Raw genomic sequence first — 17,677 nt, 5'->3', positions numbered from 1 at the left:
AGTTTCAGGTCACCCTGTGGAAGCTCCAGTCCCTTATAAAAATGATGTGATATTTGCATATAACCTATAAACATCTTCCTGTAAGCTGTAAATCATCTCTATAGATTATTTGTAATACCCAAGGCAATGTAAATGCTATGTGAATAGTAGATATACTGTACTGTTAGGAAATGATGAGAAGAAAAAGATGTCTGTCCATTTTCAGCACAGACCCAATTTTTAAAATATGTTTTGATCTGAAGTTGGTGAATGTGGAATCCACAGATACAGAGAAGTCACTTTTTTGTGGGTGCACATGTATGTATATATATGTGTGTGTGTGTGTGTATGTATAATGATTTTTTCAGTCATTCACTGAATATCTATTGAATCTTAGCCATTGGGCTCACAAATTTAGAAACTAATTATTAGGTGCTCACATTTATTTATTTTTGTTCTACTTTTTTTTTCCCCCTCCTATTGATATATTCCTTAACTCGATCTGGTCCCGTACAAAGACGGACAGAAAGTACAGGGTTTTGTTTTTGTTTTTGAATCCTCGTGCAAACCAAAAGAACCGTAGCAAATTGTTAAGGTCTATCATAGTTGCTCACATTTAAAATAAGTTAAAGAAAGGTGCAGGAAATGTAAGAATTTATCCTAAAATCAGAAAGTTTGCATGAAGGAGAGCTAGAGCATTTTCACCCAGATTTAAAAAAAAAAAAGTCATGCTCTTTAAAATCTCAAATCACTAAATCCTTGTTTATCTGTGTCCATCCTAATCTTCCTAGCTGAGAGGATCAGAGTTCTCTTTCAATAATAACCACATGCAAATTTCTCTCTGATTCATGCTTTTACCAGAATATAGTGCTGTGGTATTTCATTGTCTTTCCAATTTCCCACCATCTCTCCAGCATCCCTAAGAAATCACTGTGCCAGCACTAGTGTAACTTCTCGCTGGTTACTGGAGCAACCTTCAGTAATGAGTACTATGACAAGAATAGAGATAGTTAATTCATGAAACGACAAAGATTCTTATGCATTTATGACTTTATATAATCATTACTGGCCCACTTTAAACATACTGTTAATCTGTGTATGTGAATAATGGTCAGCTTAGTTCAGATAGTCAAATCCAAAGGAAGGTCATAGATAGGTTAATCTGTTAAACTGCAGTAACCATTTGACTCTTTGTGTATATAAAACATCATGGCATATACCTTAAATGTATATTGTTTAAAATTTTAAAAAATATTTCTCAGGTTAACTTGGTTGATTGGGTGAAAAGTTATGAGATCAAGGGAAAAGTGAGAGGAAGAAGAGAAAAATGAGGAAGAGGGTTAGAAGCTTTCCTGAGTGTATTGTAAGGTTTCCAGCTGGGGGATGCCCAGGTCCCTTCTTCTTTTCCCCTTTACCTCTTGCTCCACTCAGTAATCTCCTATTTTGGAAAGGCAGTGAAAGACTGAGAGAGGACTTCTAGAACTCCTTAGGTAGATGGGTTATGGCTAGTAAAAAATGAATTTTTCAGGGGAGCCAGGTAGAAAATCCAGAGGGTAATGATAGGATGTGAATTTAGGATGAGAGAAAGTCTGAGAAGAGACTTTATGTTGTTATAGAGGAAAAGGATATGGCTTACTGCAGGGCTGGGATTGTGATTGATAAGATTAAGTAAAAGAGAAATCAGACCTGAAATGAAAGAAGAGAAATAAAGTCACTAACAATTAGGCTGAGCATGCTACAAGTCTGTAAGTCTGCTACGGGTGGTAAAATAGGTGACTGAGGATTCATCTGAGGTCTGGAAAAGCATTTAGTTACATGCAGAAAAGTTGAACTATATTGTTTTAAAAATACTAATGCATCTCCTTTTCTTCATATTTTATGTATAGTTCGATTAAAATAGCTTGTTTATAGAGCATCTTCTGGGTGTTATGTTTCCTATCAACTTCAGAATCAACTCCAATCTTGCCTTCTGCTAGCTTATTTATTATCTGTCTTCTCTCCACTCACACAAACTAAAAATTACTTTTCTTTTACCATACTTTCAGTTTTTATACTATCTTTCACCCTCAAATTATAATGCTTTAAATAATTTTATTTTTATTCCTTCCTAATGAAAAAAATGCAATAAAATATTACTTAATTAATTTTCATAATGGGTTGGAGATTTTCAGTGCTCTAGGAACAAGTGTAATGAGAGCTCTAAGTTAATTTTCAAATAGTGTTCAGGGATTAAAAAAAGAAAAAGATGATGCTCATAGGATCTGGTTGTTTAACAAGGGAACATATTAATGTCATTGAAAATCAATTCATTATTTGGCATGAAGCAAGTTATATATTTATGTAAAGAACCAATACTGGCTTCTTTTTGTTGCTCCATGAACACTGAAAATGATGAGACTTGTTTAGTCTGTATTGAGGTTCTTTCTAGGGAAGCACAGATTTTTTTTTTCTTAGTTTTATTTATTCTCAACTTCCTGTAAATTTTCTTGGAGTGAGGGGAGGGGTTCTTATTCATTCTTGCACCTTGCTACTAAACTAAAACCATAAATTATAATTTGAAGGAGGGAGGAAGAAAAACAATGTTCATTTTATTTTATTACCTATGTACCTCATATATGTATATATATATATATATATATATATATATATATATAAATGAATCTAATCACTGTGTTTTTTTATCACCAGGAGGATGAAGGCATCATTTATCTTTTGTGTGGACCTATTTTATATAAAAGCTTTCCAGGAAAGAAAGCACATATTCAGTAAATATCAGAATATGAATTTGGATATTAGTGATGATTTTGACATTGAAGTTAATTTTAGAGTATAAACCCCATATTTTGAATTATCTGTATCTTAGAGAAATTTTTATGACTCTATTGCAGAAAGGAAGCTAGTCAACAAACAATTCACAGGGCAATGTTTAGGCTAGAGTTCCTGATATGGAGTGACTCCATTCCAATCCTGGCTCCTTTGCTCATGGTCTCTCAAGCTTATGTGTTACATAAATTCAGTGAATTAATAATTATAGGATTCTGGAAACAGATTTGGCACATAGTACTCTGTGGTTGCTAATAAACAAAATAAGTGTATCACTCCTTGATGGAGTAAAAATATTCTTAAACCAGAAGAACATGTTCTTTTTAGCTACAAATTCCATACTTCTTTGCAGCAGGAGGTATTTTTTAATGCTCACTTACTATTTGCTTTTGCATATTTGTCTCTAAAATAGGATCTTTTTATAGTTTTTCGATGCTGATATTGTCCCTAAAATTCCCATTTCTGCTTTTTTGTTACTGTTGTTTGCTACATATTTTGAAACCTGACTATGGCAGATGGTTTATTGGACCATATAAGAAGGATCATTTTTGCCATAATGTTTTCATCAGGAAAGTATCTCTGTTGTGATGGAAATAAATGGTTATAACATTGCTAAGAAATTGATGCTGTCTGTCCCAGAAGACTATAGAATTGAGCAAAGAATGGCCAGAATTATCCCTCACCTTTTCCAAATAGAACCTCAAAATTGAGATAAATAAAGAAGACAATGTATCTTTTTTCTTCCTTGCCACCTAGTGATCACATAAGATATGTAAGATAGAGGTACAGAGCGTACCAATGTGTGTGGTCTTCTCTGCTCACACCCATATTCAAACAAAAAAATTTATATGGTCTATTAAAACAATTAATTTTATCTTTAATTTATATGTATGACATTTTAAGTACATATAACAAAATTAAGTTTATTTTTAAGTCTAATCTCAGCAAAATGATTACATTTAAAAAGATCAAGTCTTTTTCCCTAAAAGTATCAATAATCCTTATAATTACCATACTAATTTTTCCATGTGTCTATAAAATGTTTCTCTAAACCACTGGATTATCCCCTACTGAGAAGTTAAAAAGTATCCATTTGATACTTTTCCAACTGAGAAGCAATTCTGCCTCAATCCTCAGTAGTGCTGATTTGTAGAGTGAAGTATATCCAATCAAGAAATAGCATCTTTCGTAGCTTAAGTAGCAGTTAAGTAGCAATGATTAATATGTTCATTCTGCTCTCAAAGTATCAGTGATGGGAAAGACACTGTGTCTGTGTGTGTGTTGTCACTTTTCTAAGAAATTCTTCTTAGAGATTTACACAATCTTAAGTAGAAAGAAGAAAGGAAATATTGCCAAGAGAAAAGTTCCAATGTTTTCCCTATTTTTTATTTAGTCATTGCTTAAATTTATCTTTTGTTTTGTTTCATTTGTTCATTATGCAGCTCAGGTTGGCCTGGAACTTGTGATCCTTCTGCTTCAGTCTTCCTAGTGCTGGGATTGCAGGTGTGAACCACCAGGCCCACCTTGCTTTACCTTTAGCGTTTCTAAGCTTCCATTTGCATATGAGGGAAAATGGGAAGAGATCCATGTCAGCAAGCTGGTTCCTGAATGAGTCAAGTATTCAGATAGCTCTGGCAGACTTTGGACTTTGGTGAGTCACCAGAAGTAATGAAGTTTCAGGTCTTATCAACAGCCGGAGCTGGGAACCAAGTTGGAAATGAGAGAAAAATAACTTCCTCGGTAAGATCATGCTGCTCTTCTATCCTACAACTTGTAATTCTATCCAGCAGAACATAGAAAGAGAAGAAAAAGAAAAGAATAATCAAACCCAAATGCTATCAGAGGGAAAGAGCCTGGCGGTGGAGGGGGGGGGGGAAGGTCCAAGCCTGAGGTTACTTACAGTCCCTCCCTGTGTGGCTCGGAGCTATAACCTTTCATTGAAGCTCTTTCATTTCCAAAGCATTTGTTCCTAATAAATCTCATAGAGCACCTACTTTGAAAATATGTTGTTGGAGACAAGTAGTGTCTTAAGTAAATTTGTGTTATAATTGTAAGAAGGTAGAGTACGATTTGAGAGTATCTGAGTTAGGGATTTATTTTTGTTGATTTTCAGGAGCATAAATAAATAAACAGCAATAATGAAAACCTTCCTGAGAATGTGTAATGAGCTGTGGTTAGGAAGGATTTAAGATGGCGATTATATGCCCTGTGGTAATTTAATAGAAACATTACATTTATGTAAGGAATATGTCTTTTTATGGGTACTTTTTCCAACACGCATGTGTCTATTTCAGTTATTACAGGTGTCAGAAATAAGGAAAAAGTATTTCATGGGAATGAGCTTACTTATTTCGGCATATATTTAGTCAATATTCTAATGTATTCTACTCTTTGTGTAGAAAGTCTGAGCTGCTCAGACCCAGCACCTCCCTTAGTGGAAGTGGGGATGGAGACACAGGGCTCCAGAACAGCTCTGCTCACTACCAGGCATGAAGTGCTGTTTCAGTTAGTGATCAGCAGCCTTTTCCAAGGCCCTCAGTTCCTACCAAGACTGTTTTGCACTAGAGTGATGGGTATTCTGCTCATCCCCTCAGCTGACTAAGGTTTTTCTGCTGTGTCTGGATTCAGATTTGTTCAAAGGATAATACTCTTCTTCAAAGTAACTATTTTGGGGATGTAGCACTGCCAATTTATATAGGAAATTGAGACTGAAAAGTCTAGCTCCTGACTGCTCTTAAAATTGCCTAGGAGACCCAGTGAAAATTAAATTACTTATACCAGTCTTCCCCATATACTTTATATATAAATACTTGAATGTGCAGGATCAGATACCTGATCTGTAAAGTGATGGCATTTCAGCAGGTGATCCCTGAGGCTGACTAGGTTCTCTGATGGTCGATCAGAGTGACTCTAAGAATTTCTAGGAGGCTCTGAAAATGGTCCTAATCTAGGAAGAAGCCCAATTGAACTCACAGATGATAAGGGAACATCAGCTATACTTTTGATTTTTTAAAAATGTATTGCTTATAATTTTTCACATAAGTCTGATTTTTTGTGCACTTAGAAACTAATGGCTGCAGACACTTGCAATTGTTGTAACCAACAGGGAGAATCTTAATATCCTCGAGCTTGATGTGGGCCATAGAAACAGCTGGCTGAGAGTAAGATTTAAATACTGGTTCTTACCCCGAATGGCTTTGTAACACTGGACAAGTTATGCATTCTCTTTAAAATCAGTTTCTTGTCAAATACAGTCATTTCTATGTGTGATCCTTCTTGCCCAGGCTGCAGTTTCACCTTTCCTGCTGTGAGCTGGAGATTCTCTTTAGGATATCTCAATAATACCTCAAATATCTGTCTAAAACATAACTCCTTTTGCTCGCCTTCATAGTGACTCACTCCTGCCTAGACACCCACATGACTGGGTTAGTGAATAGGGGCTTTCCCTTCCCTCCTTTTCCACCCTCTTCACAGTTAATGAGTGGAAAACCCATTTTGATTATTCTTCTTATTATCCCTCTGCTCACTGTCCTCCATTTCTGTGGACATTACCCTAGTTGAGACTATTATGACTGTGTGCCTGAAATAATGTAATGGATCCCTGACAGGCACCAATGCTTTCCCTACCTTTCATTTCCTCCCCTTTCATTTCATAGCCTGCCCTCTCCTGCAAGCTTAATCTCCTCGAGGTACAACTCTCATCCTGCAATTTTTCTTGTTAAAAGTCCTTAAATGAATCTCTTTGTAAACTGAATGGAGGCCAAACTGAGCGTACATCTGACACATATGAACACCCCAGTGAATCTAATACTAGGTTGACAAGGCTCTAACAATCAGTACAATTTCTCTGAGGTTTCCTCAAATTTAAATTCAGTTTTGAATTCCTGGCAAGGATACCAAAATGTGAGGTTATGACCTCCTCAGAGCCTCATATCATAAGGGACTTGCTGTCCATCACTGAAAATGTTAACTTGATCACTTCGTGACAGTGGTGTCTGCAAAAGCCCTGTATTTCTTTGTATTTAAGAAGTGTCTTGTAGGGAAATATTTTAGGAGTATTTACATATATATATATTTTTAATCACAACTTTGCCACTAATTTCCATCATATCATTGATGATTCCTGCCTGAAACAATTCTTACTGTGATGTTTGCCCAATAGTAATTTGCTGTTTTAACCATCCCTTAATCTGTAGTTACTAGTTGGAATTCAATAGTAAGAAAATGTTTCCCTTCTCCTTTACATATTTGTGCAGCTACTTATTTGTTCACTGCCATTATTAATGGCAGTACAGAAATATGATTCCTGATGACATTTCAAGGGCTACAATCCATTACAGTCATGACTTATTTTTGTTGTTTAAGAAACTCATTCAAGTTTGCTCCTTTCTATTTTTAGAGTATCCTATCCTCTTTTTTTGTCTTCTCTTCCATTGTGTGTCTATACTACATTGTCTTTATCAATTTATCCATTAATGGTTATCAATTAATCTCATTTTGTTGAACATTTACACGGTTTCTTTTTTTTCCATGATAGTGTATGAGGTGACATTTTCTTTCTTCTCTTTCTCTTCTCTTCTCTTCTCCTCACTTCTCTTCTCTTCTCTTCTCTTCTTCTCTCTCCTCTCCTGCCCTCCTTTTCCTTTCCCTTCTTTTCCCTCCCCTTCCCCTCTCTTTCTTTTTAAGTACTCTGTGTTCTCTGGCATAAGATATTTCAGGCTTATCTTGTACTTTCCCTACACTAACCCTGGGTTTAGCTGTTTTTCTAGGGAGCTGCAGTTTTCTTTTTTTATAGAATGGTATTTAGGAACTAAGTCTGGGTGTTAGGTGGGCTCAATGGTACTGGGCTATCACAATAGCTAGCCAGTGCTCATGAAAACTGTCAAACCATGAAAAAACAAAGAAAGACTGAGGAACTGTTTTATATTAAAGAAAACTGAGGAAACGTGAAAGCTAAAAGCAAAATGTGTTTCTGGATTAGATTCTGAACTACAAGAAGGACATATTGTATCATCATATATATTTCAGCTTGTCTTGGTCAAGTAAAAGTAACATGAAACATATAATTAGTTTTGGAATTTTTGGTTTGCAAATGTATATAGGTGAAAAAATTGATCTAGTTAAGGGCAAAATGATTGAGGAAAGAAATGAAAAATGTACTTTAGTGTTCTAACTTTACCATTTAGATTTTTGAAAAACAACTATTATGAATGCAAAAATTATACAATCCCATTTTATTAGCATATACTAATTATCTCAAAATCTCTATTCATAGCAACAACACCAGATGATTTTGATGTGCTGTGATGTCTGAAACCTACTATATCAATACATTTCTGTCCAGAATATTGATGGAGACATACAAAGCCTTCGTTGATCTGGTTTTTTACTAATTTCTCAAGTCTCTTTTCTTGCCAATCCCTTACTGAAACTTTACTTTCTGCTACTTTCAATCCTGGCACCTCTCTGCCTATACATGGCTATTTCACTTCTTCATAACTTTACCATTCCCTTTGAATGAAATACCTCTCCCACCTTACTTTACCTGGTCTACATATAAATCTGTTTCAAACTGTCTCTCAGGTGTCTTTTGCTCCAAGTCTTGCTGGTATCACAGGTGTGCCCATGCCACACCTTGTAACCAGGAAATTCTGTCTCTCAAAGCACTGTGAGCCAGGTTTTGTCAGTCTGCCTAGCACCTAGCTCCGATTCATTAACAGTTTAACAACTTGAGTGAGTAGTACTTGTTAGAAAGGATTCTCTCCACTGTCCTTGGTTGTGTAGCAAATAACCCTGAAACTTTGCAGCTTGAAATAACAACCACTTTTAGCTCATAGTTCTGTGGTCTGGCATCAGCTGGGCAGTACTTTTTTTTTTTCTCTGCAAATACTACTTTATTTACATATCTGTGAGTTCCATCAGGGCAGGGATAGAATCTGCTTTATAAATTCTGTTATCATACCCAATACAATCCCTGAATATGCAATACATACTTTGGGGTTTTTTTAAATTTCTTTTATTCATATGTGCATACAGTGTTCAGCCGGGCAGTTCTTTTGAGTCAGGTATGCTCATTTATGCATCTCTGATTGCCTGCTGGTCAGGGAGGTGGCTCTGCTCTAGAGGATTGTTGGGTGGAGCAAATGCAATAGTGGTGCCAAGATTCATCATTTGGAAGGCTAGCCCTGGCTTGGGGCTTCTTCAAATGGAGGTGGCAGATTTTAAGAAAGAGAGGTAGAGATGAAGAAGTGGGGGAGAAGCTGCAAGTTGTTTTGAAGCTTATGCTCAGAATTGGTACAATATCATTTCTGCCACTTTCTATTAGCTTAAGCAAGTCACAACAAAATTCAAATTCAAAGATGGGGAAATAGACTCCACTTCTTAATTGGAGGCACTAGAATGTATTGTGGCCATTTTTGCAATCTACTCCATGGATCTAATGCATACTAATGAGGATTGTCATTTTCAATGTAACTATGAACTGGATTCTAATTTGCTTTGTAAAGATGCATCATTTCATTTTAAACTGGAACCCACACCAATGCAAAATGTTATTTCTTCTTTTCTGGGTCTGTCATGTAAGTTGTCTTTAGTTAGCCTATTCTAGAGTACCATTGCATCTGCTCAAGAGAAATGCAGATGAGGATGTGCCATTCAGCTAATTACTTGGATTTAGTTAAGTCTTAAGAGATGTGCCTCAGCCCAGCAAAGTACAGACTCAAGTGTAAGGAAGGACATGTTAGCAAAAAAAAATACACCATTTTGTGTTCTTGAATTTTACTTTTCTTTCTCAGCTTTGTCTTAAAAATTGACAATTTCTTGCTTTCAGTCTGTCATATCAGTTGACCTATTTCCTTTTTAAGGGGGGGTGTTTATCTTTCTGTCACTGCTAAACAGAGCTTTCTTGAAAGGGCAAAGCCATCTTGGGGCATGTCCACTGGCCTCTTTCCTAGTAAGGTGGGAGATGCTTTGACTTAGAGATTGCACAATGAACCCTACTATTCATTATTGATGTCCGCATGTTCTTATGCTGACTTTCATGGTCAGTCTGGGACTTTAACTACATTGACATTTAACTTAATTTTCTCATCAGATCTTAGAAGAAAATATAGCAATATCTAATATTTGCAAATAACGTGGGAAGAGAGAATGGTATGTACATTATTTGGTAGGCTTTCAGATTTTCTTCCAAGGACTTTTTTCTTTGCCTTATTGCCTCTAATTTTCTTCCTTGTGTATTATTAATAAAACTCTCAGAAATCAATTTTTCCCTTTAATACAAAGTGGGTTTTATTCAAGCACCTAGAACTGGGCAATCCTGTTTTCAAAGAGCAACTTCGTTCTTATCTTCAAGGCGCTGTGGTCACCTTACTTCTCTGCTCCTGGTCTCCTTGAAGTCCGGCATCCAATCCTGGTTTCCTCAAGGGAATAGCCCTCAAGTTTGCTTTGTGACCTGGGATATATGGGAAGTAAGTGTGTGTTACAAAACTCACTGCATAAAGCTGCTACTTTTGATACAGTCTGGCTCATGGAGAGCTGGGATTTAGTTGCTTATAATGAGAATTTGATGTGACTGGAAATTGAACAGAAGCGTCTTTTTATTGAAGGTGCTGAGCCTTATAACAATCATTCACTGGCAGAAGTTATTGTTTTTCACATTACTTTTCAACTGCAAAACCTTTCAAAGTCTTATAAGAAAATCGCCATCCTTGTCCAAGCAACAAAGAACTTAGTAACTTTTTCCTTATAGCTACATAAAGCAAAATGATGTAGTGATCTCCACAATTCCTTAAAGATCTGTCTTGGTTTTTCACCATGTTAAAGGTCTTCTTTTCTTCTTGGTATATTAGGACTGCTGTCTGATGAAATTTCATTTTTCTTCTCCATTCCTATGAAACTCTAACTAAAAAGGAAAGGGAAAAAAGAAATCTAGACATCATTCTGTAGACTTGAAATGTGCATAGACATTCCTTGCAAAAAATAAAATGTTTTCAAGCTTTAGATAGAAACTTTCTTACAATGTACACATAAGTAAATATTTCGGTTTTTACAGATCTGTAGAAGAAGATGTGTATCAACAAATCTTAACTTGGGTATTTGAGTAGATGTTAGAAGTAAAACATCCATATCTTGCTCCAGAAATAAATCAACTTTAGAAACTTAAACAAGTCATATAATTTTTCTTCTTCAGTTTTTCCATTTACAAAATGGATCTCCATTCAAGTAAAATAACTTTGTGAATTGGTTTCTGTTTTACAAGAATGCTCTCATCTCATTTCTTTTTAACCATTGTATTTTATTCCTCCCTAACAGAGATTATGTCCAGAAAACTCAGTGAGTAGAGAATTTTGTAATTTAAAATATTTGGCTTCTACTACATCAGATAAAAAGACTTTAAATTCTGATCTCTTGCAAATGTTTGAGTTATGCTGTTAATGACATGTATATAATATATAACATATTTTTGGTTAAGTTTAAGTGCTGTCTTATTAAATACTTTTTAGAGGAATTTATAATATGAATTTGGTAATTATTCATCATAGAAAAACAGGTGACTCTAAAAGGGTCACATGAGTTTTTACCAAACTATAGTTATGATCTTATCAACTGTGTAAGGCTGACTTTTTAAAAACCAACAGTGTTTATGAACTTTCACAATCAGAATAGTAGTTCCCCAATCCATGATTTTATATTCCTTGATCTCAGTTCTCTTTGGTCAGTCATGGTCCAAAAATATTAAGTGGAAAATTCCAGATGCTAACAATGCATAAATTTTAAACAACTTTTATTGGAGCACATTGTTGTAATTATTGTATTTTATTATTAGTTATTGCTGTGAATTGCTAGTTGTGCTTAGCTTATAAGTTAAGCTCATCACAGGAATGCATGTGTAGAGAAAATTGTATATAAAGTGTTTGGTACTGTCTGTGGTTTGAAGTGTTCACTGGAGGTCTTGGGATATATCCCCTCAGATAAGGAGGAGCTACCATATCTTAATTTCCATAGACACGGCTGACTGCCGTGATCCCGCGTGTTCTCTGGCTGTAGAAGAGAGGACCATGTCAAAGCTGACCATTTCTTGGGATCCAGCATGTGCACAAGAGGCCCATGGCAGTGGCAGAGAAGGTTTCTTAGAAGATAACTTAAACCATAGGCTTCCAATGTTGAGGTTATATCTCGATAAAGCATTTCATTCCTGTGATAATCCCAACAGAGAGAGCATTACTTGATAAGCCCTTGTTTGTGAAATCAGAGAGGAAGTATTTGCTTATTTGTATATCTCATGCCGATGAGCTCGCGTGCTGTCATGAGATGTGCCGAGGCTCAGAAATCATCAGGATGGCTCTAGGCAATAAGATGGACCAAATGGAATTAACACTATTCTTACAGACTTTTAAAATGCATAATATTCATGTTCAAAAGTTAAATGTAAGTAAAAAGCTAATTTTTTTTCAACAAATGAGAAAAAAGAGCAAGAAATAATGAAGGGAAATTCAATGACTTTCTTCTCTCATTATTTTTTGTGTGCTCTTGATAGAATGTTCAGTTTATACACTGAAAGTTTAAAGTTAGTGCCAGTTCCTGGCATTAAAACTCCTGACATAATTAATATATGCATCAGATTATGGGTTCATCTGAAAACGGTGATGATTACAGGTTAAATATGTGTAGAAGTATGGGTGATATGCTAGAAATGAGTCACAATATTGACAAAAACGATGCATGTTTTCCCTTTTTGCAAACCTGCTATCATATAAAAATACTAAAAGTTGCTTTGAAAAAGACATCTCTGCTGCTTTAAGCTTTTAGCATTGTATGCTATTACACATAAAATGAGAGGTTAGTGCTCCACTTTTAATGATTCACTAAATATAAAGTAAACATTAAAAACTAACATTAAAAATTTTCCACATGCCACAAAAATAGAACATGTAAAACCAAACAGTGAAATAGAGTTGTAACAGCATTTCCACTCTCTGATACCTTCCCTACCCTCAGCTTTTAACCCATGCAATGGCATTTCCTCATCTTATTAATCTGTGTTCTTCATATCATTTCAAGCATTATGAGGCACTAAAAATGAAAAGCATTGCAACAGCCAAGAGTGTATTTGCCCATAGGTAACACAACAATTGCAAAAATCCCAGAATTATTGTGCACAGGCACTATCAGCATTCCCAATCTCGGGCTCTCCTCTCCTGTGGGATGCAGGTAGAAGCTGAGCTTTCCAGAGTCCTTACAGGTGGGTTGGGTTCCTTGTCCACTTCCAACTAGTGACATGAGAGGAGTGAAAAGAGTTATTTCTAGGTTGAGGCAATGCGAATCCTTTGATTGTCCATTCTCTCTTCTCCTTCCAGGCAATCAAGGACACGTGCTCCTGGTGAGGAAGCAGTAAGGAGTTGAGGCTTCTTTTTATCATCCCCTACTTCCTACATAGAGCAGTTCTCCACCACCTCCCCACACCCAATAAATGTGTACAAAGAGGAGAAATCAACTTCCTAAGAGTTGGTCACTGAGATTTCCAGTGAATTTAACAGCAGCACTACCTAGGCTACCCTGAATAACACCTATGCATTCTAGAATCACCTTACCTTTAGGCTTCACATTTGAGAATATTAGTAATAACTGTTTCAAAAAGAAGCTCTATTTCTTGCTTGATTTTCAGATTTTTTAAATTTTATGCTGCCAAAACCAAGTTGTCAAAATCACTGTCTAATTTGGGACAGAATAATGAAATTCAGGAGACAATGAGAGTATTAGGAGTGGGACACAGGACACAGAAACACTATGAACTTGGAGGCAGAGCAGAATTAGAGGGGTTATCAAGCCACAACAGGGAGAATGAACAAGTGACCATTGCATGTGGGCCGTGCTCCAACTTTGGGAAGTCAAGGTTTTGAAAATGGTGTGAAATGGTACCATGATTAGAGCCTATGAGCTCTTGCAGAAGTCTGAGGTGATGGATAGGGTGTGGAGTTCAGGATTAAAGACTGGAACTAGGGCTTGTCTCAGGATTGAAAGGGGCCAGTATGGTCATCTTGGTTGGCCCTAGTGATATAAGTCAAGACCCTATCAGGTCTTGGAGAACCTTAGATTCAAAGAGAAGACCTTGGCAGTGAAGTCAAATCCTAGTCCAGAGTAATTGTGCTTCAATACAGAGAAACAGGAACGTCTCTTTTGCTGAACAGGTTGTTTCAAGGAGAGAGATTCTTGTGGAACTAGATGGAGCAGTGGGGACTGAGCTCATGATGAGACTAGGACTTCTGCAAGAGTAGACTGCAGAAATCATTGTGGTGGGGAAACACTTCTACTTTAGATGGATGTGTTTTCCATTTTAAATGGAAGATAGGATTTCAGTTCCATCTTATTTTTCACCACAAATATTCCTTATTTGTACCTCTAAATTCTGTTCTGTTAGGTGCATAGAAGGTCTCAGCACAGTTTGAAGATTAATGTTTAACATGCTCAAATCTTCATTCTTAAGTGGATTCATGGATTCTGCCACTAACATGTGCCAATGGGCCACCAACAGGGCATGTGACCTCTCTGTTCTCAGATTCCTCTTTATGGAGGCTGAGTGTCTGTGTGTTAATGGAAAGTTGGTGGTGGTGGGGGTGGCCTCCTGAATGTCAAGGCCTTTATGTCTTTCCAGCTCTCTGAAGTAGTTCTCTGTAGCAAGTCTTTACAGAAGTTCTATTTCTGGGGACTAAAGCACCTTTATACATTCCTCCTGTTCTCTTATCCACACTGGCTGATCTTAACACATGAACCTAAATTCAACTTCAACTTTTATCCATTCTTTAGTTTCTCCTCTCTACAACTCCATCTCAAATTTTCCATCAGCAGCCTCCTCTGGAAAGCTGCCAGGCTTCCTCTCTCTCTGTCAGCAGTCATGAGCTCCTCAGAAAATGCTTGCTCTCCCTTGTACTCCAGACCTCGCCAGGCAGCCTCTTTGAAAGCACCTCTCAAGCTGAGCAGTTGGGTGTAATAGTAGAGGTTGCTTCTGAGCTCTGGTGGTCACAGCAGGGCAGTTTTGTAGAAGAGCATTGTACAGTATCAGTTTTGATGCTTCCGAAAAAGAGAAAAAGTGCATCTATCAGTCGCCTGTCTTCTGTTCTTTGTCTAAATATATGAGGAAATGATGTGGGTTTCCCAGGAATCAGCTTAGATGATAAAAACTGCAATCAATACTCTCCCTTGCAATTTGTTCACCTCTTTTAGGTCCTTGTACCTCTGACTGTAAATGCTAAGCTTGTCTTTCTGACTCAAAGTAGAAATAAAACTGTCTTAGGTGATATAACACATTTCCCCAAATAACACATCAGCAGGAAGTCTCCACATGCATACCTTGCCCTCTTTGCAAAGTGAACTTATCTTAGACTGAACTAGTGGTCTTTCTTCCTGTGACCTGGCTGCCTTTCCTTCCAGGTGAACCTGTTTTGATCATTTGCAGTGACTTTCTTCCTAGTGTTCCAGTTTTAAATTCTTCCTTTAATAAGTTCATTCTCTTTTCCCCAAAATAGTCTTGAATATTTGTCTTCTTTTTAAATTCCTTAATTCCTGTCCTCATTTAAAAAAATAATAACTATATTTCTCCACTTAAATATAACTTGAACGCCTAACCTACCCTGGTACTTAGGGGTGATGTATTAGTGTCCCTACACAATACAGAGTGATGGGTACAGAGTATATACAAGGGGCAGAGAAGTTTCTTGGTCTGACTTATATGGAAAGAGGAGGAGACTCTCATGAATCTTGCTCAGAAATCATACCATTGGCCACACATAGTTGAGTAGAGTTCTCTTCTAGCTGGCTAAAAAACCTAGATTCTGACTGGTGCTTAGTTTGCAAGATAATGAATTTCTGAGGCTCAGTTTCCTTACCTATCAATTAAGAGGGTTAAATTCATAGCATCCTCTCAAACTACCTCTGTACCTGCACTGGTCATCCATAACTAAGAGCTCTCCTTTGTCACTGAATGAGAAGTTGTGTGTGTGTGTGTGTGTGTGTGTGTGTGTGTGTGTGTATACTTGCTCCTAGTAGGCAGAAACAATAGGAATGCTTTTCAATTTTTTAAACTAGTCTTAAAAGCCTTAGACTAATAAAATCAGCCTGGGAGTCTATATAAATCAACTATAAAATGCCCATTTAGAAGTGTTTACTGTCTAATAAATGCAAGAGATAGACTGCATTTTAATCAAATCTTATAGACCTTGCCCCCTTAACATCTGTCAGGTTTGCCCCTCCTCTCTACCCTATGGTTGCTATCTTTACACATATGCTTACCATCTTTTACCCAGGTTGCTGAACTAGCTTTCTAAATATGATACCCTTGTCAACCTCCTATTTGCCCTTCAGACTGCCTGAGTCTCCTGGGAGAGTCCTGTTGGATGCACTTTGAGGAACTTCTGCAGGCTGGGCTCCCCATCCTTTCTCCAATCCATCTCCTTTGTCTTGGTATGGTTGGTGGTCTCTCTCTTGCCTGATATTTGTATTTGTCATGGCTTTTACTTTTAATCCTCCCCACTTGGGTATGTTGGATTATCTGTAGTTCCTTGCAATGCTACCTGAGAACCAGTCTTTCAGATCCTGACCACTCTATACACTATCGGCTTTTAGGCCCTCAGATTGGATGCAGTAAATACCAATAGGCTGTGGAGGAATTCCTAGGTGAATAATTTGGGGCAAAGTTTTCTAGGCATAGGAAAACCATCCATTAAGGCTCAGTGACAAGAGACAACCTGGTATATTTAAGGCATCAGTTTCCAAAATCTTTTTGACTGTGCTCTTTGGTTACAACTATGTTTTTCATCATGATGCAGTATACATAGAATTGAAAGCAAAGTTCTAATGCGTTTCTTTTCTCTCATTTCATGAAAATTAAATTTTGACTTTGATCAACAAAATTGCTTTCACACCTCACTAACACTCTTAAACACAATTTTAAGGTTCAGGGTGGGTAGATTTTAGGGTGCAAAGGGTAGTTGGATACAAGATAAAATGACAAACATAGGACCAAAAACATCCCACAATGTCCTGCGGCCTAGGTAAGCTTGTTCATCGTTAGCATGAAAGCCATTGACATGTTGAAATACAGAACACTTAGAGTGGACCTGGGCAGGTTTACATCAGTTTCTTACTGGCTGGCTGGATAGGAGTGGGTATGATGGACATTAGTGGAATTCTTTACTATTTTAGGTGAGAAAGGATAGCAGTTGGACTAGAAATGATAGCAATGTGGAAAGTAGACAATTCGAAGCTATTTATTGAACAGAATATTCACAGGACTTAGTAGGTCTGGAATAGAAGGGAGAAACAGAGGTCAACAGTGTTGACATTCTAGCTTGTGGGGTTAGTCTGATGAGGCACTCATCAGTTGAAAAGGGAGTGCTTGAAGACAGTCAGGGGAAGGATGTGTCTTGCTAGGTTTTCTTTAGAAGTAGACTCAAGCTAGGCTGAGTCTATCCCAAATAAGGGCATGTTCCTTATTTAAGAGCTGATCCCAGGAAAAACTAATGATGAAATGAAAAGATAAGATGGAGAAGGGAAGACTGGCAATAAAAGGTGTGTCACTAAGAAATTTACTACTATGGCATAGAGGAACTTAGGCTGTTGGGTAATTCTAGAAGACAGCACAGAACATGCGCTTTAGAGTTCTCCTTTGTGGTGGGAAAGGGAGTTGGGACATTTATCCTCCAGATTGTCCCTTGCCAGTCATTAGTTGTCTAGCAGGCATCAGTCTCCAGCCCTTTGACTTTCCATGTAGGAAAAACACAGTAGACTCCAATGGCCAGGAGATCATTCCAACCAATAGATGCAAATACTAATAGTTAGAAATTGGAGACATGAATTGAAATAATAAAGCCAAAGTGAT

General features: G+C 37.0%; 1 non-coding gene across 1 annotated transcript; it reads right to left on the bottom strand.

Annotated features, from left to right (window-relative positions):
* Nucleotides 1-460: 460 nt before the first annotated feature.
* LOC141411231 (small nucleolar RNA SNORA31) lies at nucleotides 461-586 on the bottom strand. Its single transcript, XR_012436046.1, has one exon. It is a non-coding gene; the product is annotated as a small nucleolar RNA SNORA31 (small nucleolar RNA).
* Between the last annotated feature and the right edge of the window lie 17,091 nt (nucleotides 587-17,677).

Source organism: Castor canadensis, chromosome 9 (genome assembly GCF_047511655.1).
Source record: "Castor canadensis chromosome 9, mCasCan1.hap1v2, whole genome shotgun sequence".
Classification (NCBI taxonomy): domain Eukaryota; kingdom Metazoa; phylum Chordata; class Mammalia; order Rodentia; family Castoridae; genus Castor; species Castor canadensis.
This window is presented reverse-complemented; position numbering and strand designations above follow the sequence as displayed.